Raw genomic sequence first — 25,278 nt, 5'->3', positions numbered from 1 at the left:
AGATCAAAAATAGACCATTCATCGGCAGTGCACCCGATGGTCCGGAAAATACGGTATCTTAAACAATGACATTATTATCCCGTATTGTTCCTTTTAACAATGCACTACAATGGGCCGAAATGCTTTTGTTATGAAAATATATAAATCACTGTCTAATTCTTTAGAAGTCCTCCTAATTACAAGCTGCAGACTAGAATCACGAGAGGTGATTTAATGCAAACAAATTGATAAGGAACTAACACTACTGTGTCTCGTACTGCTGAACAATTCATTATGGATGTATCAGTTTGCAATGTATCGTACAAGAACTATTACTGTACCATTGTCTTGTTTTCCACATTCCTCTAGGACAGGGGTCGGCAACCTTTACCAGTCAAAGAGCCATTTTGACCAGTTTCACAAATTATAGAAAACAATGGGAGCCGCAAAAACTTTTGAAATGTTAAATGAAATAACACTGCATACAAGGTTGTTTTTTTTGCTTTGTGCTATGTATAAATCAGGGGTCTCAGACACGCTGCCCATACCTTTTTATATGGAATTTTTGAACTGGTGCGGCACGCGAGTTTTATATTAATAGCGCTTGTCAGCGTCATGCGTGCCGTGATGGTACAGCATATAGCGCCCGCTACAACCAGCGTGCCTGATCAGCCACATGTTGTATGGGGCTTCCGCTTGCTCACATAGGTGACAGCAAGGCATACTTACTCAACAACCACACAGGTTACAAGAATGACAAACACATTTCGGGAGAACATCTACACCGTAACACAACATAAACACAACAGGACAAATACCCAGAATCCCATGCAGCCCTAACTCTTCCGGGATACATTATACACCCCCGCTACCAAACCCCGCCCACCTCAACCATCGCAAAGAGAGAGAGAGAGGGGGGGGTTGATGTGTGAGGGAGCAGGCTTGGGGTAGGGGCAGGGTTTGGTGGTAGCAGGGGTGTATAATGTATCCCGGAAGAGTTATGGCTGCATGGGATTCTGGGTGTTTGTTCTGTTGTGTTTATGTTGTGTTAAGGTGCAGATGTTCTCCCGAAATGTGTTTGTCATTCTTGTTTGGTTTTGGTTCAAAGTGTGGCGCATTATTAGTAAGAGTTTTAAAGTTGTTTTATATGGTCACCGTCAGTGTAACCTGTGTGGCTGTTGACCAAGTATGCATTGCTGTCACGTACGTGTGCAAGCAGGCGATGTATATTGTATAACAATTGTTAGGCTGGCACGCTGTTAATACAGATTGTAGAGGGCGCCGAATGTTGTACCATCATAGCACGCCCTTATTATATCTGTAAGGGTGAAAATCGGTGAATATTGATCCCGGGAGTTTTCTGCGAGAGGCACTAAAATCCGGAAGTCTCATGGGAAAATTGGGGGGTTCAGCAAGTAAGCTGCTGAGTCGCATCAGAGTGATCAAAGAGCCGCATGCGGCTCCGGAGCCGCGGGTCTCCGACCCCTGCTCTAGGATGTTTTTGCGGTACGTATTTAGAAAGTCATGTCTTACAGCAAAACAAAGTGAACTTTAGGAGTAGGACCAACAATCGGGGAGGCAGATCAAGGAGAAAACTAAAATTGCAAGACACTTCAAACTTTTGTGGAGAATACATTCCACTGATAGGGGCGGTAAGTGTCAGGTAAAGTATTGCTTCAGGCTTCCGACACACCGACACATTTGCAGGTGATATCACACCAGACTCTGTCATCCATGTTTTTATGGACCTTGCTTTGTGCACTGGTGCACAGTCATGTTGGAAAAGGAAGGGGCCCGCTCCAAACTGCTCTCACAAGGTTGGGAGCATGGAATTTTCCAACATGTTTTGGTATCCTGGAGCATTCAAAGTTCCTTTCGCTGGAACTAAGGGGCCAAGCCCAACTCCTGAAAAACAACTCCACACCATAAGTCCTCCTCCACCAAATTTCACACTCTGCACAATGCAGTCCAAAATGTACCGTTCTCCTGGCAACCTCCAAACCCAGACTCGTCCATCAGATTGCCAGATGGCAAATCCACGACTGGATTTGTTGCACAGGTGGCATCCTATGACAGTTCCACGCTGGAAATCACTGAGAGCGGCCCATTCTTTCGCAAATGTTTGTAGAAACAGTCTCCATGCCTAAGTGCTTGATTTCATACACCTGTGGCCGGGCCAAGTGATTAGGACACCTAATTCTGATCATTTGGATGGGTGGCCAAATACTTTTGGCAATATAGTGTATATTGTGACTTACTGGCCCCCAGCCAAATTATTTTACCCCAATGCGGCCCCCCGGTCATAAAGTTTGGACACCCCTGATCTAAACCACACGGAAGTGTGTTAAATGTAGATTAGAATCATCAAAGAACCCCTTTAATATTTTTCTATTAAATAAACCTGCATACTTCATTAGATTCTAAAGGCCTACTGAAACCCACTACTACCGACCACGCAGTCTGATAGTTTATATATCATTGATGAAATCTTAACATTGCAACACATGCCAATATAGCCGGGTTAGCTTACAAAAGTGCAATTTTAAATTTTGCGCGAAATATCCTGCTGAAAACGTCTCGGTATGATGACGTCAGCGCGTGACGTCACGGATTGTAGAGGACATTTTGGGACAGCATGGTGGCCAGCTATTAAATCGTCTGTTTTCATCGCAAAATTCCACAGTATTCTGGACATCTGTGTTGGTGAATCTTTTGCAATTTGTTCAATGAACAATGGAGACAGCAAAGAAGAAAGCTGTAGGTGGGAAGCGGTGTATTGCGGCCGACTGCAACAACACAAACACTGCCGGTGTTTCATTGTTTACATTCCCGGAAGATGACAGTCAAGCTTTACCATTGGCCTGTGAAGAACTGGGACAACAGAGACTCTTACCAGGAGGACTTTGAATTGGATGCGCAGACGCGGTACCATTAGTACGCATGCAGCTGCGGCTTCCAAACATTTGATCGCTTGCCCGTACGTGCGTGCCGCTATGTGCATGTCACGTACGTAACTTTGGGGACTTTGGGGAAATATATGTGCTGTATGAACTTTGGGGAGGTGAACGGTACTTTGGGCTGTGGGATTGAGTGTGTTGTGCAGGTGTTTGAGTTGTATTGGCAGGTTATATGGACGGGAGGGGGGAGGTGTTTGTTATGCGGGATTAATTTGTGGCATATTAAATATAAGCCTGGTTGTGTTGTGGCTAATAGAGTATATATATGTCTTGTGTTTATTTACTGTTTTAGCCATTCCCAGCTGAATATCAGGTCCCACCCACCTCTCACTGCATCTTCCCTATCTGAATCGCTCCCACTGCCCTCTAGTCCTTCACTCTCACTTACTCATCCACGAATCTTTCATCCTCGCTCAAATTAATGGGGAAATCGTCGCTTTTTCGGTCCGAATCGCTCTCGCTGCTGGTGGCCATGATTGTAAACAATGTGCAGATGTGAGGAGCTCCACAACCTGTGACGTCACGCTACTCGTCCAAACCAAGCAAAAATATGGCAATATCGCGAAATGATCAAGTATGACACATAGAATGGACCTGCTATCCCCGTTTAAATAAGAAAATCGCATTTCAGTAGGCCTCTAATATAGCTTTGGTTTACAGTATACACGATTAAAAACATTGAAAAGGAAGTGATTTCTGAGTGTAGAACAATAATTAAAGTGAAGAATTGAGGTTAATTATGCAAAAAAAAAGAACATGTAACTCCTTCAAAGCTATTGGTTTCTAGTCTATAGAATCAGCGGCACTTAATTCAGGTCATTAAAATTGATTTTCCCTACAAAGCCACGACATAATATCCGTCTAGGGAGCAAACGTAATTACCTGAAGACATTAACCAAAGGACAAAAACACAAAAGGTGAAAGTAAATACAAGAAGCGTTGCAAGGGGATGGGGGGGGGGGGGAAAGTAATCCTTTTTTTTTTTTTTTTTTACTACGCCGTATGCTTGCATGTTTATGCACCACAGCAATGCAAAATGAAAGGTTATGTAAAGATTACGCTGCTCTTGTACCACCGAAGGGCTAAAAATAACAAGCCATAGTGGCTTCTATTTTTACAGCATGCAAAGAAAACCTTCCAAAACAAATGTTTAAATAGAACAGACAGCCTCATTAAGGAGGAAAAAAATGATGATAGAGTTAATGATGTGAGGAGAAAAGTAAACATCAAGCTGGGAAAGAAGGGAACACTGTTCTCTTTTTTTTTGTCAGTGTTAAACAGGCTGTGAGACTGGGAGTCGGCTGCCTTGAAAGATTGCGGGTACGGCTTGTGGTTTTTATTCTGCACTTATGTCCGGGCCTGACTTCTCAACAAGGAGTCAAAATAGACCCTTTAGAATCCACAAGGCCGAGCTGGAAGGACTGGCTCAACAAAAAAAATCAAAATAACTTACGTGACACCAAAAACAACCTTTTATGTCTTGCTTATTTTCTTGCTTATTGGTGAGTGCAATTCAGTGACGTGCGGTGAGGTTCATGGCTGGTAAGGCACTGACTTCATCACAGTCAGATTTACAAACATATGAACCCTAAAGAGTATCTTATTCACCATTTGATTGGCAGCGGTTAACGGGTTATGTTTAAAAGCTCATACCAGCATTCTTCCCTGCTTGGCACTCAGCATCAAGGGTTGGAATTGGGGGTTAAATCACCAAAAATTATGCTGCTGCCCACTGCTCCCCTCACCTCCCAGGGGGTGAGCAAGGGGATGGGTCAAATGCAGAGGACAAATTTCACCACACATAGTGTGTGTGTGACAATCATTGGTACTTTAACTTAACTTTAACTTTACACATACAAACTGTAGCACACAAAAAAGCACTTTTAATTAAAAAAAACTTTATTATGGTCTTACCTTTACTTATAAATGAAGTCCATGCACAGCTCCTTTTGAACAAAAGCATTGATAACTTGTTTATGGAAGTCTTCCTTATCTTTCTTCAGTTTTAAAAGTCTCTCTGTCTCGATGGAGATCTTCCTTTAATTATTACCTCCTGCTTCGATTGAAAGTCCAGTTTAGAAAACTGTTTTATTTTAGATATGTAATCCTCCATGTTAATAGTCCAGGCGAGAGAAAAAAATAAAGGATAGCTAACTGTTGCTGCTTGTTGTCACTTCTTCTGCAGCCGAGTAGTCGCAGAAATGCTCCCTGGGATCACTACCGCCCTCTACCACCAGGAGGCCGGGATTCTGCGAGCCTCACACAGTGCGACTTCGCAGCAGTTTTTTGATTGCTCAGCACAAGAAATACGTTACACACATACAGTTGTTAACAAAATACACTGTACATTATATACCTCAGCTAACTAAACTATGGAAATGTATAATATAATTAATATAGCAATACGGTCTCACTGCACAGCAGGCCAGCAGTTAGCCGAGTCATTGCGCAATCCATGGTGAGGCTCAACTCAGTGACGTGCCTCAACTGGCTGCTGACTCACTGCAAGTCTCTTCTCAGTATTTGAACGGCAAATGGGAAAATTCAGTGATTTTGAATAAAAAATAACCTAAATCTGGTGAAGTTAAATGGAAAATAACTTTATAGTATAATCATTGGATACATATAACAATTTATTTATTTTTTTTCTTTTTAAATTTTTTTTCTTTCCAATATGGCACGTGAGGCACCGCCTCACCTGCCTCCCCTGACTGCACGTCACTGGTGCAATTGAAGGTAAAAAAAACAACAACAAAAAACATTCCCTTTTTGTCCACTTTTTTTCAAGTGGACAACTTACAACCTGTGGCATCACGGCATATGACGTTAACACTTTTAAAAGTTGTGTGCGGAAATAGCGTGCATTGTAATGATGGCTGCTGCACCAAAATATGTTTGTTGTCGTAAAGCACCAAAATAACGAAAACGGCAAAACTATGTCGTATACTCTCCATGTTTGGATCACCATTTTGAGTCATGGACTTGAAAATAATAGAGCCAGGGACAAGACCATCATGACAAATACTGTGGAAATTAAACTTGTACCGTATTTTTCGGAGAATAAGTCGCACCTGCCGAAAATGCATAATAAAGAAGGAAAAAAACATATATAAGTCGCACTGGAGCCCGGCCAAACTATGAAAAAAACTGCGACTTATAGTCCGAAAAATACGGTACTTGTATTATTACCTTTGAAGTCTGATTTTGTTAAGTTAAAGTTAAAGTTAAAGTACCAATGATTTTCACACACACACTAGGTGTTGTGAAATTTGTCCTCTGCATTTGACCCATCCCCTTGATCACCCCCTGGGAGGTGAGGGGAGCAGCGCCCGGGAATCATTTTAACCCCCAATTCCAACCCTTGATGCTGAGTGCCAAGCAGGGAGGTAATGGGTCCCATTTGAATGGAAAGTTTCTTTTATGTTGGTATTTGTGGTACCTCACTCACATTTTCCTATGTACGTTCAGTACACCAAATTCACAAGATAACAATAGGGGTGCACAAAAAAAAATCCATTCCCAGCCAAATCGCAATTCTTATTCATCTCGATTGTAAATCAATTAAAAATGTAAAACAATTGTTTTAAAAATATATATATTTTTATCATTTTAAGAATCAGTTTTTAAAAAGACGTTTTTACGCCATCGCCATACAACTAAAAGGAGATTTTGTAACATGTAATCTGTTTTGAAAGAGTTTCATCAAAATTGTTATACCAAATAATATATTGCGAGAATAGGTTTGAAAAATTGAATCGTCACCCAGGAATCGGAATCAGACTGAATCGTTAGGCGCCCAAAGATTCATACCCCTACTAGATAATATACCGTATTTTTCAGACTATAAGGTGCACTTAAAATCCTTTCATTTTCTCAAAACTCGACAGTGCGCCTAATGTACGGAATAATTTTGGTTGTGCTTACCGACCTCAAAAGCTATTTTATTTGGTGTGTAGTTCAACCATTTTGTTCTCCAATGTGAAAGAGCAGTGAATGAATTCATATACAGTATTTTTCGGACTGTAAGTCGCAGTTTTTATTATAGTTTGGCCGGGGGTGCGACTTATACTCAGGAGCGACTTATGTGTGAAATTATTAACACATTACCGTAAAAAATCTAATAATATTATTTAGCTCATTCACGTAAGAGACTAGACGTATAAGATTTCATGGGATTGAGCGATTAGGAGTGACAGATTGTTTGGTAAACGTATAGCATGTTCTATATGTTATAGTTATTTGAATGACTCTTACCATAATATGTTACGTTAACATACCAGGCACGTTCTCAGTTGGTTATTTATGCCTCATTTAACGTACACTTATTTAGCCTGTTGTTCACTATTCTTTATTTATTTTAAATTGCCTTTCAAATGTCTATTCTTGGTGTTGGGTTTTATCAAAAAAATTTCCCCAAAAAATTACACTTGTATATGTTTTCCTTCTTTATTGTGCATTTTTGGCCAGTGCGACTTATACTCCGGAGCGACTTATACTCCGAAAAATACGGTATTTAAAATTCATTCTGGACTTCTGATTTCACTTTGTCGTTGTATTTTGTGTCCGTATGGATGTGAAATGGTTTTCAATTAGTTTCATGTTGGTCTTTAAAAAAAAAAAAAAAAGTCTTTAAAAGTCTTAAATTTGACATGTTGAAACCTGCAGAGACCCTGAATAAAAACAAAGCTGGCTCCTTAGGCATACTTGCCAACCCTCCCGAATTTTTCGGGAGACTCCCGAATTTCAGTGCCTCTCCCGAAAGTCTCCCGGGACAACCAGTCTCCCGAATTTCTCCCGATTTCCAGCCGGACTTAAGGCACGCCCCCTCCAGGTCCGTGCGGACCTGAGTGAGGACAGCCTGTCGTCACGTCCGCTTGGTCAACCAAAAAGAAACCACAGAACACTAGTGTTCTGTGGTTACTTTTTGGTTGGCCAACGGTTTACATTGTATTGCGCACCCTGACGGCAAGTGTGGGAGTCGGTTCTGAAGTATGAAGTAAAGAGACGTAACTTCGTCACCTGGCCTGGTTATTGACTCCAACCCAGAATATTACACTGCCCATACCTATGCTCCTTCAAAGGCTGTGCTACTGGCTGCAAAGCATTGCACTTTCAAATACAACAATGAGTAGAGAGGAGTGTTATGTGTAAACAAATGAACACTGAAATTCAAGTATTTATTTTATTTATATGTATATATAATAAAATACATATATAGCTAGAATTCACTGAAAGTCAAGTATTTATTTTATTTATATATATATATATATATATATATATATATATTATGGCTTTTAAGGGAAAATTATTACACCTATGCATAACACAGATATACCAGTAGGAGGCAGCCTGGTTCCGTCCCATGCTACAGTGGAGTCAGTGTTTAGGACACTTGTGCAGAGTGCTGCCACACCTACAGAAACCCACAAGTGAGCCACAGAACTACACTTAGACAAACAACACCGGTTGGCTGTGACGATTTAGGAAAATACTCAACATTTCCACTTCAGAACAACTCTTCACTGTGTCTCCTAAAATACCATGAGGCCAATGGAACATTAACCATGACAGAAGAACGCACATGCTCAAAACTCTGGAGGCCGCGAGCCACATTGGTCTTAATGGCGTGCGTATAGGAAGAATGTAAACACCAGTTCAATACTGCCAACTGTCCTGAGACATTATTGCATCCCTTCAGCCATTGGGAGTGCACGGAAAAAGGAAGCTGCCCACTATCTCCATGCACATCCTGGAATGTGTCACGCCGTGTCCGTCACCGCTGGAGATGTTATGAGCCATCATTAAGTCGCATGAAGAACATGAGCTCACAGTTCGTCTCACAGGAAATAAATGCTTCTTCTGTCATTTGGTTTAAGGCAGCTGAATTTTCAGTGGCGTGCCTAAAATAAATAATAAATGCCAGCCATCAAAACGTAAGTAAAGAAGTTATCAAACAGGAGTCAATGCCGTGCACAGACATAATAGCCTCATGGTACCCTAGAGCAGTGTTTATTAAAGGGGAGTAGGGGTGTAACGGTACACAAAAAATTCGGTTCGGTACGTACCTCGGTTTAGAGGTCACGGTTCGGTTCATTTTCGGTACAGTAAGAAAACAACAAAATATAAATGTTTTGGTTATTTATTTACCAAATTTGTAAACAATGGCATAACATACATATACACACAGGGTCCATTGCCAGGGTTAATGTGGTCAACATATATAAAATAAAAACTAAATAAGATAAGGCTCGGAATGGTTTCTTAACAAAACCTTTTTACATTTAAAGTGCTTTTTTTGATTGATTGATTGAGTATTAGTAGATTGCACAGTACAGTACATATTCCGTACAATTGACCACTAAATGGTAGCACCCCAATAGGTTTTTCAACTTGTATAAGTCGGGGTCCACGTTAATCAACATTAAACTGCCTCAAGTTGTTGCTCAGATTTAATAAAATGACAAAATTTTTCCAATATGATCACACTCCTCAGCCTTCCCGGTAAGGTCTATTCAGGCGTACTGGAGAGGAGGCTACGCCGGATAGTCGAACCTCGGATTCAGGAGGAACAGTGTGGTTTTCGTCCTGGTCGTGGAACTGTGGACCAGCTCTAAACTCTCGGCAGGGTCCTTGAGGGTGCATGGGAGTTTGCCCAACCAGTCTACATGTGCTTTGTGGACTTGGAGAAGGCATTCGACCGTGTCCCTCGGGAAGTCCTGTGGGGAGTGCTTAGAGAGTATGGGGTATCGAACGGTCTGATTGTGGCGGTCCGCTCCCTGTATGATCAGCGTCAGAGCTTGGTCCGCATTGCCGGCAGTAAGTCGGACACGTTTCCAGTGAGGGTTGGACTCCGCCAAGGCTGCCCTTTGTCACCGATTCTGTTCATAACTTTTATGGACAGAATTTCTAGACGCAGTCAAGGCGTTGAGGGGATCCGGTTTGGTGGCTGCGGGATTAGGTCTCTGCTTTTTGCAGATGATGTGGTCCTGATGGCTTCATCTGTCCAGGATCTTCAGCTCTCACTGGATCGGTTCGCAGCTGAGTGTGAAGCGACTGCACCTCCAAGTCCGAGTCGATGGTTCTCGCCCGGACAAGGGTGGAGTGCCATCTCCGGGTTGCGGAGGAGACCCTGCCCCAAGTGGAGGAGTTCAAGTACCTCAAAGTCTTGTTCACGAGTGAGGGAAGAGTGGATCGTGAGATCGACAGGCGGATCGGTGCGGCGTCTTCAGTAATGCGGACGCTGTATCGATCCGTTGTGGTGAAGAAGGAGCTGAGCCGGAAGGCAAAGCGCTCAATTTACCGGTTGATCTACGTTCCCATCCTCACCTATGGTCATGAGCTTTGGGTTATGACCGAAAGGACAAGATCACGGGTACAAGCATCCGAAATGAGTTTCCTCCGCCGGGTGGCGGGGCTCTCCCTTAGAGATAGGGTGAGAAGCTCTGCCATCCGGGGGGAGCTCAAAGTAAAGCCGCTGCTCCTCCACATGGAGAGGAGCCAGATGAGGTGGTTCGGGCATCTGGTCAGGATGCCACCCGAACGCCTCCCTAGGGAGGTGTTTAGGGCACGTCCGACTGGTAGGAGGCCACGGGGAAGACCCAGGACACGCTCTATTCTGCCTGTAAAGCACTTTAAAAAATCCAAACACCTCCATTAAGATTTTATATACATGATGTAAGTATATATGTAATGTAGTAACAGGTACATTTATGATAAAAATTGAATATTTACGTATGTTTCTCATTTTAAGCATACAAATTCAAAAACGCAATAACGATGTTCGCTTTTTTTTTTCTGACAACATCACTGATTACTACTCCCTGCAGACTTCATGAGAGCCAACAAAAATAATAAGACATCACTTACTGTACAATGTCTGCTGTCATTAGGGTGCCGAATGATAACATTTTCTTATAATCCTGTTTCGATGAAGAATGGTTTATAATTCTCACAGGAAAAAAAAAGTGGGGTGCAACCAAGCGTCTTTTTGTGTCGTTCTCGCCATTTCCGGGTCTAAATTGGCTGTCAAAGTGTACAAACTCGTCGGATTACGTCTTCATCCTTCTACTATCTAGATGAGAGGCATGATTTATGATCTACAACAAACTTCCACGAGCGAGGAAGCGAGGAATCAGCTCACCATAGCAGTTTATAACTTGGGTTTTATGGGCGGAATAGAGGACCTCCCATTGGCTCCGTTGTAAGCAGACTTTTATTTAAGATTATTTACGAGTTAGAATGCATTTAATGCATCTGTCGTCATATCTTTCATAATGATTGTGAACGATAGGCTAAATACTAATACAGCAGTACTCAGTTGTAATACACTTTTTCACCACTTGTGGCAATCCTCAACAAACAGAGGAAGTTAAGTTGAAGTTAAAGTACCAATGATTGTCACACACACACTAGGTGTAGCAAAATTATCCTCTGCATTTGACCCATCACCCTTGAGGGGAGCAGTGAGCAGCAGCAGTGGCCGCGCCCGGGAATTATTTTTGGTGATTTAACACCCAATTCTAACCCTTGATGCTGAGTGCCAAGCAGGGAGGTAATGGGTCCCATTTTTATAGTCTTTGGTATGACTCGGCCGGGGTTTGAACTCACAACCTACCGATCTCAGGGCAGACACTCTAACCACTAGGCCACTGAGTCTGGCACTTAAGTCATAGAAACGTTTCTCAAGCGCAAAACTTATAACTAAAGTGGTCATCACTGATTACTACTCACTGCAGATTTCATGAGAGCCAACAATAAATAATAAAACATCACTTACTGTACAATGTCTGCTGTCATCAGGGTGCCTAATGATAGAATCTGCTTATAATCCCGTTTCGATGAAAAATGGTTTATAATCCTCACGGGGGAGGAAAGTGGGGTAGAACCAAGCGTCTTTTTGTGTCGTTCTCGCCATTTCCGGGTCTAAATTGGCTGTCAAAGTGTTCAAACTTGTCAAATTACGTCTTCATCCTTCTACTATCAAGATGAGAGGCATGATTTATGATCTACAATAAACTTCCATGAGCCACTTGGGTTTTATGGGCGGAATAGGTGTTATGGGCGGAATAGAGGACCTCCCATTGGCTCCGTCGTAAGCGGACTTTTATTGAAGTTTATTTACGAGTTTGAATGCATAAAAAAAAAATGCATATCATCATATCTTTCATAATGATTGTGAACGATAGGCAAAATACTAATACAGCAGTACTTTTATATTTAAGCTATAAATAAGATGTACTGTATATAGATTCACACACACGCACAGAGTTCTTAAGCACAACCACTAACCTGTGAAAATACTGCAACTTGTATCAATAACAATACTACAGGAGTAATGACCACTAGATAGGCCCAAACCAATCAGAGCATGATGTTCGTTATTGTGGCCACTGATCGGCTCAGCCTTAGGCAGCATTACTTTACAATTATTGAGTGTAAAGTTTAAAAATCTGGGTGTCATACCATGTCTAAAATGCTCTCATAATGTTAAAAAAAAACATATTTAGAAGGTCGTAAACAGTTTTTTAGGCTTCAGCTAAAAAAATATGTATACTATAATTAATCATTCCCACTTCGCTGAAGTCATTTACCACAGTCAAGCCCGGAACCGATTAAAAGTGATGAATGAGGGATTACTGTAATCCGTCCAAAACACCCCAAAATTACTAACACAAAAACAAGTTCATAGAGAATAATAATAGTTTTACATTGAGGAAAACAATGTGAAATAATGATTAATAAAATGGATAAACAAACATCACATTTACCTTTATTCAAGACGTTTTGGCAAAGACGGCGATGAACAGAAAAGGGAACGTCTCGCAGACGTCATGAGTGACAGTATTTCTTGAATTCATTAGGGTTTCTTACCTTCTTTATCAAAGTGCTGGTACTCGCAACTTTCTTTATTCTTATGGTGGCTCGTTTTGCAGTCGTAGTCAATACAGCTCAATTTCTGTTTCATCTGACCACAGAACTTTCCTCCAGAGGGTCTTATCTTTGTCCATGTGATGTCGGATGAAACTAAAATGTAGCTGTTTGGCCACAATACCCAGCAATATGTTTGGAGGAGGAAAGGTGGGGCCTTTAATCCCAGGAACACCACTCCTACCGTCAAGCATGGTGGTGGTAGTATTATGCTCTGGGCCTGTTTCGCTGCCAATGGAACCGGTGCTTTAAATGGAACAATGAAAAAGGAGGATTACCTCCAAATTCTTCAGGACAGCCAAAAATCATCAGCCCGGAGGTTGGTTCTTGGGCGCAGTTGGGTGTTCCAACAGGACAATGACCCCAAACACACGTCAAAAGTGGTAAAGGAATGGCTAAATCAGGCTAGAATTAAGGTTTTAGAATGGCCTTCCCAAAGTCCTGACTCCATGTGGACAATGCTGAACAAACAAGTTCATGTCACAAATTTTAGCTGAACTGCACCACTTTTGTCAAGAGGAGTGGTAAAAAATTCAACCAGAAGCTTCTGGATGGCTACCGAAAGCGCCTTATTGCAGTGAAACTTGCCAAGGGACATGTAACCAAATATTAACATTGCTGTATGTATACTTTTGACCCAGCAGATTTGCTCACATTTTCAGTAGACCCATAATAAATTCATAAAAGAACCAAACTTCATGAATGTTTTTTGTGACCAACAAGTATGTGGTCCAATCACTCTATCACAAAAAAATAAGTCGTAGAAATTATTGGAAACTCAAGACAGCCATGACATTATGTTCTTTACAAGTGTATCTAAACTTTTGACCAATGCTACCTTAGCTGGTAAAACCAGCAGTTTGCTGGATTGACCCTTTACCTGGATTGCATCATTGTGTGTTCAGCCCTTGTGTAATGTTCACTAACAGCATTTATTTTTTAGAAATACATCCAAATGCAGTCCAACAACAGTCCAAACTATCAAGGTTTCAGAGAACAAAGGGTTTTAAGTATGCACAAATTAAAGTGTATCACAAACTAAGTGATAAGGCAGTCCCTCAGTAGTTCTTTATATGCATAGCTTTAGTTCGATTCATGCAATATTTAGCAAGGGATTATAGAAAAATGGATAATACCGCGTTAAAGAAGCGGAAGAAACCCTGAATTAGCGCTTGTATATGGACCCTCTCTTCCTGTCAAATACATGCAGAAATGAAGTTTGACCTCCACTATTGCAGTGAAGCCATCACAGCAGTGAACACAGTCACAGTGGCATGATCAATATCCCCACAGTCAACTCTTTAGAAATCAAATCATGCGGTTGGTCTTTAACCTGTGACACTTCTGGCCCGAGCCAACAAGCTGACAAATACACTGCAAAAAGTCAGTGTTCAAAAACAAGAGAAAAAAAAAATTAGGGGTATTTTATTTGAACTAAGCAAAATAATCTGCCAATAGAACAAGAAAATGTGGCTTGTCAAGACTTTCCAAAACAAGTAAAATTAGCTAACTTCAATGAACCCCAAAATACCTTAAAATAAGTATATTCTCACTAATAACAAGTGCACTTTTCTTGGTAGAAAAAAAAAAATGAAACCTTTTTGCTCAATATGTTGAAAAATATTCTTAAATTAAGTAAATGCTAGTGCCATTATCTTGACATAATGATATGCGCTTGGCATTACATTTCTTGAAACCAGCAAACTTATACTAAAAACTAATTTATCGTTCTTAAAGGGGAACATTATCACCAGACCTATGTAAGCATCAATATATACCTTGATGTTGCAGAAAAAAGACCATATATTTTTTTAACCGATTTCCGAACTCTAAATGGGTGAATTTTGGCGAATTAAACGCCTTTCTATAATTCGCTCTCGGAGCGATGACGTCACAACGTGACGTCACATCGGGAAGCAATCCGCCATTTTCTCAAACACATTACAAACACCGAGTCAAATCAGCTCTGTTATTTTCCGTTTTTTCGACTGTTTTCCGTACCTTGGAGACATCATGCCTCGTCGGTGTGTTGTCGGAGGGTGTAACAACACGAACAGGGACGGATTCAAGTTGCACCAGTGGCCCAAAGATGCGAAAGTGGCAAGAAATTGGACGTTTGTTCCGCACACTTTACCGACGAAAGCTATGCTACGACAGAGATGGCAAGAATGTGTGGATATCCTGCGACACTCAAAGCAGATGCATTTCCAACGATAAAGTCAAAGAAATCTGCCGCCAGACCCCCATTGAATCTGCCGGAGTGTGTGAGCAATTCAGGGACAAAGGACCTCGGTAGCACGGCAAGCAATGGCGGCAGTTTGTTCCCGCAGACGAGCGAGCTAAACCCCCTGGATGTCTTGGCTCACACCGTCCCTTATGCCACCGAAGATGATCAAGAGAAGAATATCGACCCTAGCTTCCCTGGCCTGCTGACATCAATTCCAAAACTGGACAGATCAGCTTTCAGGAAAAGATAGCGGATGAGGGTATGTCTACAGAATATATTAATTGATGAAAATTGGCCTGTCTGCACTCTCAAAGTGCATGTTGTTGCCAAATGTATTTCATATGCTGTAAACCTAGTTCATAGTTGTTAGTTTTCTTTAATGCCAAACAAACATACCAATCGTTGGTTAGAAGGCGATCGCCGAATTCGCCCTCGCTTTCTCCCGTGTCGCTGGCTGTCGTGTCGTTTTCGTCGGTTTCGCTTGCATACGGTTCAAACCGATATGGCTCAATAGCTTCAGTTTCTTCTTTAATTTTGTTTTCGCTACCTGCCTCCACACTACAACCATCCGTTTCAATACATGCGTAATCTGTTGAATCGCTTAAGCCGCTGAAATCCGAGTCTGAATCAGAGCTAATGTCGCTATAGCTTGCTGTTCTATCCGCCATGTTTGTTTGTGTTGGCATCACTGTGTGACGTCACAGGAAAATGGACGGGTGTATATAACGATGGTTAAAATCAGGCACTTTGAAGCTTTTTTTAGGGATATTGCGTGATGGGTAAAATTTTGAAAAAAACTTCAAAAAATAAAATAAGCCACTGGGAACTGATTTTTAATGGTTTTAACCCCTCTGAATTTGTGATAATGTTCCCCTTTAAGAATTTTAGCATTCACACGCAAGTTCTCCCAAAATTGCATATCCTACTGTTTTTTTGTGAAATGTTCTAATCGGCAATGTTTTGTAATTTGTCTTTAGAACATACTTGCCAACCCTCCCGGATTTTCCGGGAGACTCCCGAAATTCAGCGCCTCTCCCGAAAACCTCCCGGGACAAATTTTCTCCCGAAAATCTCCCGAAATTCAGGCGGACTCAGGTCCTCCACAATATAAAAAAGCGTACCTGCCCAATGACGTTATAACTGTAGAATGATGGAGGGCGAGTTCTTGGTTTCTTATCTGGGTTTATTGTTAGGCAGTTTCATTAACGTCCTCCCAGCGCGGCAACAACACACAACAACAGCAGTCACTTTTTTGTATACCGTAAAGCAGTTCGTCTGCCGTAAACAGCAATGTTGTGACACTCTTAAACAGGACAATACTGCCATCTAGTGCATTTGATGAAAGCACTTTTGTGCGTGCCACACAGCAATGCATCAGAGAGGGTGTTAAGCATGGTTCGAAAAATAGTGACAGAGAATAGAACAAGGATGGACAATTCAACCCTTAACTCAACAATGAGTAGATGAGTGTTATGTGTGTGTATATGTGTAAATAAATGAACACTGAAATTCAAGTATTTATTTTATATATATATATATATATATATATATATATATATATATATATATATATATATATATATATATATCTAGAATTCACTGAATGTCAGGTATTTCTTATATATATATATATATATATATATATATATATATATATATATATATATATATATATATATATATATTAGAGATAGGGTGAATGTGAGTGTGAATGTTGTCTGTCTATCTGTGTTGGCCCTGCGATGAGGTGGCGACTTGTCCAGGGTGTACCCCGCCTTCCGCCCGATTGTAGCTGAGATAGGCTCCAGCGCCCCCCGCGACCCCGAAGGGAATAAGCGGTAGAAAATGGATGGATGGATGGAGGGTGAGAAGCTCTGCCATCCGGGGGGAGCTCAAAGTAAAGCCGCTGCTCCTCCACATCGAGAGGAGCCAGATGAGGTGGTTCGGGCATCTGGTCAGGATGCCACCCGAGCGCCTCCCTAGGGAGGTGTTTAGGGCACGTCCGACCGGTAGGAGGCCGCGGGGAAGACCCAGGACACGTTGGGAAGACTATGTCTCCCGGCTGGCCTGGGAACGCCGCGGGGTCCCACGGGAAGAGCTGGACGAAGTGGCTGGGGAGAGGAAAGTCTGGGCTTCCCTGCTTAGGCTGCTGCCCCCGCGACCCGACCTCGGATAAGCGGAACAAGATGGATGGATGGATGGCATTCACACGCAAGTTCTCCCAAAATTGCATATCCTACTGTTTTTTTATGAAATGTTCTAATCGGCAATGTTTTGTATTTTGTCTTTAGAATGTGCCAAGAAAAAAAGAGCTGTGGGCCCTAAACGGCCTCCGGTCGGCACTTTGGACAGTTCTGATCTACATGACTTTTGAGGCGTGTTTGTTTCAGAAAACTTTAAAAAAGTTCCACAGCCTACTTTTAATCCACCGTAAAAACGTAAATACAGGTTTTACCTTTAATGTATTTGTTATTCTATTCTGTGTTATATGTGTTTTATGTTGCACGATTGCACCAAGTAAAATTCCTAGTTTGTGAACCCGTTCTCAAAGAATGGCAATAAAAACGATTATGATTCTGATTTTAAATACAGAGTATGCAAGACTTCACCAGGATGTGATACCTTGGCAAACTCAACATAAGGCCACATTGTAAGGCAGTGGACTGCCCCTAAAGACAGACGTGGCTTTCAAAATAAACCCTGAAGCCCACAGAGTTCCTCAAAACCCCCAAGAAAAGAGAAACTGTAGGGAGGCGATACTTTCAGGAATGGTTGGTATTCTGAAATGTTTTCATCCCGAAGATTATTTCTGTCTCAGAGAGACATGCGTTGGCCTATCAGAGCTCTCATGTGGTATCTACTATCACAACATGCTTACAAAGGGAGTATGTAATTGCACCCTCAAGTAATCATTCATTAGAGCATTCCCTAAAGATTTAGAAATGAATAAAAAAATATTTTGATTGTACAAGTGAGCTTTCATAAAGGTATACTTTTCAAAGGTAAAAGGTCTCTGACTGCCGAACAAACTTCACCCAATCAAAACAACATAAGAACACCGTTTTTATATCACAGTAAGTATGTTTAAAAAAATGACAAATACAAAAAGGACTTACCCTTTATTTATGGCACACTCTCTCGCGGTAGTTCTTTCCTCACTAGTGTGGCAAAACTTCCCAAGCTTTTTCTCTACCAAAAAAGCTCCTCTCTCTCCCTACTTCCACATGGGGACACAACATGTGACTGACGTTGCACCTGATAAAACAAATGCTGACATCAAGCGGCGGATAAAAGGATAGCACCTCAAAGTAGACACTATGGCCTTTGAATTATTGCCTTGATGTAATGGCATATTATTTATTGCAGTGTACTTACCGTTTATTTTCAAATTAACACATTTTATTTTTTATTTTTTTACATCGATTCCATAGAAGTGTTTGCACTATATTCGTCCACTACTTATTTATGTACACTATTGGATATTAAACTATTATTTATATATATATATATATATATATATATATATATATATATATATATATATATATATATATATATATATACACACACACGTTAGGTCAGGAAAAAACACAGTGGCTATTTCATCCCTACAAGCCTGTATATTATATCATATATTATAAAATCCCCTGAAGATTATATTATATTATATTATATTATATTATCATATTATATAATTTATATAATAGAGCAGGTTTCCCTAGCCTCTGTGTTTTTTCCTGACCTAACGTATAGATGGATAGATAGATATACAGTACTTTATTGATTTCTTCAGGAGAGTTCCCTCAGGAAAATTAAAGTTCCAGCAGCAGTGTACAGAATTGAGATCGAATTTAAAAAGTAAATAATGGGTAAATAAATAATATATTATATATATATATATATATATATATATATATATATATATATATATATATAATACAAACCCCGTTTTCATATGAGTTGGGAAATTGTGTTAGATGTAAATATAAACGGAATACAATGATTTGCAAATCCTTTTCAACCCATATTCAGTTGAATGCACTACAAAGACAAGATATTTGATGTTCAAACTCATAAACTTTTTTTTTTTTTTGCAAATAATAATTAACTTAGAATTTCATGGCTGCAACACGTGCCAAAGTAGTTGGGAAAGGGCATGTTCACCACTGTGTTACATCACCTTTTCTTTTAACAACACTCAATAAACGATTGGGAACTGAGGAAACTAATTGTTGAAGCTTTGAAAGTGGAATTCTTTCCCATTCTTGTTTTATGTAGAGCTTCAGTCGTTCAACAGTCCGGGGTCTCCGCTGTCGTATTTTACGCTTCATAATGCGCCACACATTTTCGATGGGAGACAGGTCTGGACTGCAGGCGGCCCAGGAAAGTACCCGCACTCTTTTTTTACGATGCCACGCTGTTGTAACACGTGCTGAATGTGGCTTGGCATTGTCTTGCTGAAATAAGCAGGGGTGTCCATGAAAAAGACAGCGGTTAGATGGCAGCATATGTTGTTCCAAAACCTATATGTACCTTTCAGCATTAATGGTACCTTCACAGATGTGTAAGTTACCCATGCCTTGGGCACTAATGCACCCCATACCATCACAGATGCTGGCTTTTGAACTTTGCGTCGATAACAGTCTGGATGGTTCGCTTCCCCTTTGGTCCGAATGACACGATGTCGAATATTTCCAAAAACAATTTGAAATGTGGACTCGTCAGACCACAGAACACTTTTCCACTTTGTATCAGTCCATCTTAGATGATCTCGGGCCCAGAGAAGCCGGCGGCGTTTCTGGATGATGTAGATAAATGGCTTTCGCTTTGCATAGTAGAGCTTTAACTTGCACTTACAGATGTAGCGACCAACTGTATTTAGTGACAGTGGTTTTCTGAAATGTTCCTGAGCCCATGTGGTGATATCCTTTAGAGATTGATGTCGGTTTTTGATACAGTGCGGTCGGAGGGATCGAAGGTCACGGTCATTCGATGTTGGTTTCCGGCCATGCCCCTTACGTGGAGGGATTTCTCCAGATTCTCTGAACCTTTTGATGATATTATGGACCGTAGATGTTGCAATCCCTAAATTTCTTGCAATTGCACTTTGAGAAACGTTGTTCTTAAACTGTTTGACTATTTGCTCACGCAGTTGTGGACAAAGGGGTGTACCTCGCCCCATCCTTTCTTGTGAAAGACTGAGCATTTTTTGGGAAGCTGTTTTTATACCCAATCATGGCACCCACCTGTTCCCAATTAGCCTGCACACCTGTGGGATGTTCCAAATAAGTGTTTGATGAGCATTCCTCAACTTTATCAGTATTTATTGCCACCTTTCCCAACTTCTTTGTCACGTGTTGCTGGCATCAAATTCTAAAGTTAATGATTATTTGAAAAAAAAACATTTTTTTTATCAGTTTGAACATCAAATATGTTGTCTTTGTAGCATATTCAACTGAATATGGGTTGAAAATGATTTGCAAATCATTGTATTCCGTTTATATTTACATCTAACACAATTTCCCAACTCATATGGAAACGGGGTTTGTATAATGAATTCCCCTGAAGAGCAGAGAAACCTGGTATTGAGCACTGTATAGCGGATAAACCACAGAAAGCTTGACTATATACAGTTTATATATATATATATATATATATATATATATATATATATATATATATTCCGAGCACGAGGATGTGACATTATCGATGAGAAAATGCATTTTTCGACAATATGATTTGCCTGAGCAGCTAGGAGAGTGAGGGGGAGCAGTCGTCAGCAGCAGTGGCCGCGCCCGGGAATAATTTTTGGTGATTTATTATTTTGCCGCAGTTGCTGTGGTTAAATGTGAGCCCGATATTATCAATAGCAAAAGTTTTTTACCACTTTGTAATTCAGGTTCTTCATCACGTACACAGCTACTCCTCCTCCATTTTTGTTGGTTCTGTTGATGTAATTTACTTCATATCCTTCCAGATCTAAATCTATTCATTTTTTTTTTTATCATCAATCCATGTTTCTGTGACAGCGATCACTTTGAAGGGTTTGTTGAATTGTTCCAAAAAGGGCTTCATGTTGTTGTAATTTGCGTACACGCTTCTGCAGTTAAAATAAATAATTGACAATTTGTTATCACATTTAATGTTGTTATTATATTGTTCATCTGTATTAAAAAAATTCTTACTGATATGGGAGAAATGTGTATGTGGGATTTACAAACCCCGTTTCCATATGAGTTGGGAAATTGTGCTAGATGTAAATATAAACGGAATACAATGATTTGCAAATCTTTTTCAACCCATATTCAATTGAATGTACTACAAAGACAACATATTTGATGTTCAAACTCATAAACTTTATTTTTTTTTTGCAAATAATAATTCACTTAGAATTTCATGGCCCCAACACGTGCCAAAGTAGTTGGGAAAGGGCATGTTCACCACTGTGTTACATGGCTTTTCCTTTTAACAATACTCAGTAAATGGAACTGAGGAGACACATTTTTTAAGCTTCTCAGGTGGAATTCTTTCCCATTCTTGCTTGATGTACAGCTTAAGTTGTTCAACAGTCCGGGGGTCTCCGTTGTGGTATTTTAGGCTTCATAATGCGCCACACATTTTCAATGGGAGACAGGTTTGGACTACAGGCAGGCCAGTCAAGTACCCGCACTCTTTTACTATGAAGCCACGTTGATGTAACACATTGCTTGGCATTGTCTTGCTGAAATAAGCAGGGGCGTCCATGGTAACGTTGCTTGGATGGCAACATATGTTGCTCCAAAACCTTTATGTACCTTTCAGCATTAATGGCGCCTTCACAGATGTGTAAGTTAATCGTGTCTTGGGCACTAATACACCCGCATACCATCACAGATGCTGGCTTTTCAACTTTGCGCCTATAACAATCCGGATGGTTCTTTTCCTCTTTGGTCCGGAGGACACGACGTCCACAGTTTCCAAAAACAATTTGAAATGTGGACTCGTCAGACCACAGAACACTTTTCCACTTTGTATCAGTCCATCTTAGATGAGCTCAGGCCCAGCGAAGACGACGTCGTTTCTGGGTGTTGTTGATAAACGGTTTTCACCTTGCATAGGAGAGTTTTAACTTGCACTTACAGATGTAGCGACCAACTGTAGTTACTGATGGTGGGTTTCTGAAGTGTTCCTGAGCCCATGTGGTGATATCCTTTATACACACTGATGTCACTTGTTGATGCAGTACAGCCTGAGGGATCAAAGGTCACGGGCTTAGCTGCTTACGTGCAGTGATTTCTCCTGATTCTCTGAACCCTTTGATGATATTACGGACCGTAGATGGTGAAATCCCTAAATTCCTTGCAATAGCTTCTTGAGAAAGGTTTTTCTTAAACTGTTCAACAATTTGCTCACGCATTTGTTGACAAAGTGGTGACCCTCGCCCCATCTCTGTTTGTGAATGACTGAGCATTTCATGGAATCTGCTTTTATACCCAATCATGGCACCCACCTGTTCCCAATTTGCCTGTTCACCTGTGGGATGTTCCAAATAAGTGTTTGATGAGCATTCCTCAACTTTATCAGTATTTATTGCCACCTTTCCCAACTTCTTTGTCACGTGTTGCTGGCATCAAATTCTAAAGTTAATGATTATTTGCAAAAAAAAAAAAAAAACATTTATCAGTTTGAACATCAAATATGTTGTCTCTGTAGCATATTCAACTGAATATGGGTTGAAAATGATTTGCAAATCATTGTATTCCATTTATATTAACATCTAACACAATTTCCCAACTCATATGGAAACAGGGTTTGTATATCATTGTCCAAATCCTGGTTTTAATGGTCTTTGTTGCAAAAGTTTTTCAGTTCCAGATTTACTTGTTCAACAATTTTGATGTTGTTTCAACAATTTCTGTAGGTGTAGGTGGATGCGCTCCTGAATCTAGGTCTTGTGTTTTGTGGTCCCTTGGAACAGAGTAATGCTGGTGTTGAATGCAGGTGTTTGTTTTCCGTCAGACTCCATTATCACCATCTTTGTCCGAGCAGTGCCAACTTTAATATTTGTCCAGGTCCTTGATGTCATGGACAACAAGTACTCTTGCTTCTTGATGTAGATTTTACAGTTGGTGCTTCAAGTTCCCTGAATTTTTCCCTGCTTTCTCAAGTCGCGTGCTTTCATGGCAATTTCAACATTACGTTTTGTGAGGTGCTCACTCATGTACACATTTGTTCCCTTCAGCTTCGTTCCCTGTTTCAGCAGTGCCATTTTAGATGTTCTGTTAACGAGTTTCACGAGGATGACTGGAGTGGTGTTGTTGTTTCTTCCGTTCAGTGGGATGCATGTTTCGATGGTATTAATGTCGATTTCCATTTCCTTTCATTGCAGAAAGTAGACCACTTGCTGTTCTGCTGAGGCAACATTTACGTCATCTGGATCTCCCCCATTATTCAAAGCTTTTGCGTAGGATCTCGGTTTAATTTGGCGCCCTGTCACAATGATATCATTCATTCATTTTGTCACGGCGGGGTCGCATGTTAATGCGCAGATCGTTTTTCCAGGATGCAGACGGAACTCGACTCGAACTCAGACGGAGGCAGTGTGCAGGTGGGACAATGTTTTATTTACCATAAATCAGTCAGGAAATACAAATCAAACAGAAAAGCATGCCGATAGCATGAGACGCTGTGGCGAAGCTTAGTCCAAAACCAGGAATCACAAAGGTATTCACACGTAACTTGTTGCACAGGGCAAACAAGACAGCCAGCTGAGTGTGGCTAAATAGCTCTCTGATTAGTGCCCAGGAGCAGGTGAGCATCTTGAATACTAATGGGAGGCAGTTGGAAAATAATCAGCACCCATGGCAACCAGGAAAACACAAACCCAGGGGTGCTGAAAACAGAACTAAGTGAAGTGAAGTGAATTACATTTATATAGCGCTTTTTCTCAAGTGACTCAAAGCGCTTTACATTGTGAAACCCAATATCTAAGTTACATTTAAACCAGTGTGGGTGGCACTGGGAGCAGGTGGGTAAAGTGTCTTGCCCATGGACACAACGGCAGTGACTAGGATGACGGAAGCGGGGATCGAACCTGCAACCCTCAAGTTGCTGGTACGGCCGCTCTACCAACCGAGCTATACCGCCCGAGCTATACCGCCCCACTAAGGGAGTCAAACTAATATAAAACATGATCCGGGCAACGGGTCATGACACGTTTGTCACGGCGTGGACTCAAACCCGTGTTTCCACTGCAGCTGGAGCTGCCGGGACCTCCGCTGACAGCGCGCTCAGACACGCCCCTACTCGCGCTGAGAGCAGCACGCCCACGCAGCGACCAGCCTGCAGACAATCGGCAAACCGCACACCTGGGACTGATGAGGGCGAGCTGGATAAAGGACCAGTGGAACCAAGGATCCTTGCGGGAACTTAGTTCTCAATAGTGGACCTTCCTTCCTGAGTCTTACCCCTTGGAGATCTCCCGTGTTTTGCCTTCCTCGATTCTCGACCCTCGTCACTTTTCTCCTGCCCCTGGATCGTCTGCCTGCCCCACGGACTGCCTTGTTCTTTTGCTCTCGTCAACACTCGGTAACACACACTTCAGCTAACCTCACACATACACACTCCTGGTTTTGTCACACTCCATTTCCTTAGTTTAGTTATAGTTGCTATTGTTTAGTATTATTATATACCTATATACAGGGGCGTCACTAGCTTTTAAGGACAGGGGGGGCTTAGCCCCCAGGAGATGCACAGGACGCGAGCGAACGTAGCGCACGAGCACAAAACTTCACAAATGGCTAACAAAGACTTAGAAATGATTCATTGTCCATCAATCCATCCATTTTCTACCGCTTATTCCCTTTGGGGTCGCGGGGGGCGCTGGAGCCTATCTCAGCTACAATCGGGCGGAAGGCGGTTGTCATTAGTATTATTTAAAAAATGCACGGGACGAAATGAAATGCTCCCCGGGACGATGTCTTTTAACCATTTTTTTTCTTTTTCTTTTAATGTATTTATTAATTTGACATTTTATATTAAATGTCTTGGTTTTTCCTCCCTCTGAAAATCCTATGAAATGTTTAACAAGCCATTCTATAACAATACAACAGCTATTAATGTAACAATACAATAAAACAAATATATTTAATGTTTTTTTTCATTGTTTTAACATTAGACTAATGTATATTACTTTATATAGATTCTACA

General features: G+C 41.1%; 1 protein-coding gene across 1 annotated transcript in view; it reads right to left on the bottom strand.

Annotated features, from left to right (window-relative positions):
• tspan4a (tetraspanin 4a) overlaps positions 1 to 18,278 on the bottom strand; it is a 456,166-nt gene extending 437,888 nt beyond the window's left edge. The window contains exon 1 of the mRNA XM_061974854.2: positions 18,207 to 18,278. The gene's annotated coding sequence lies outside the window, so the exon portion shown is untranslated. The remainder of the gene's footprint in view (positions 1 to 18,206) is intronic.
• Between the last annotated feature and the right edge of the window lie 7,000 nt (positions 18,279 to 25,278).

Source organism: Nerophis lumbriciformis, linkage group LG15 (genome assembly GCF_033978685.3).
Source record: "Nerophis lumbriciformis linkage group LG15, RoL_Nlum_v2.1, whole genome shotgun sequence".
Classification (NCBI taxonomy): domain Eukaryota; kingdom Metazoa; phylum Chordata; class Actinopteri; order Syngnathiformes; family Syngnathidae; genus Nerophis; species Nerophis lumbriciformis.
The sequence above is the reverse complement of the archived record's forward strand: the minus strand, read 5'-3'. Positions and strand labels throughout refer to the sequence as shown.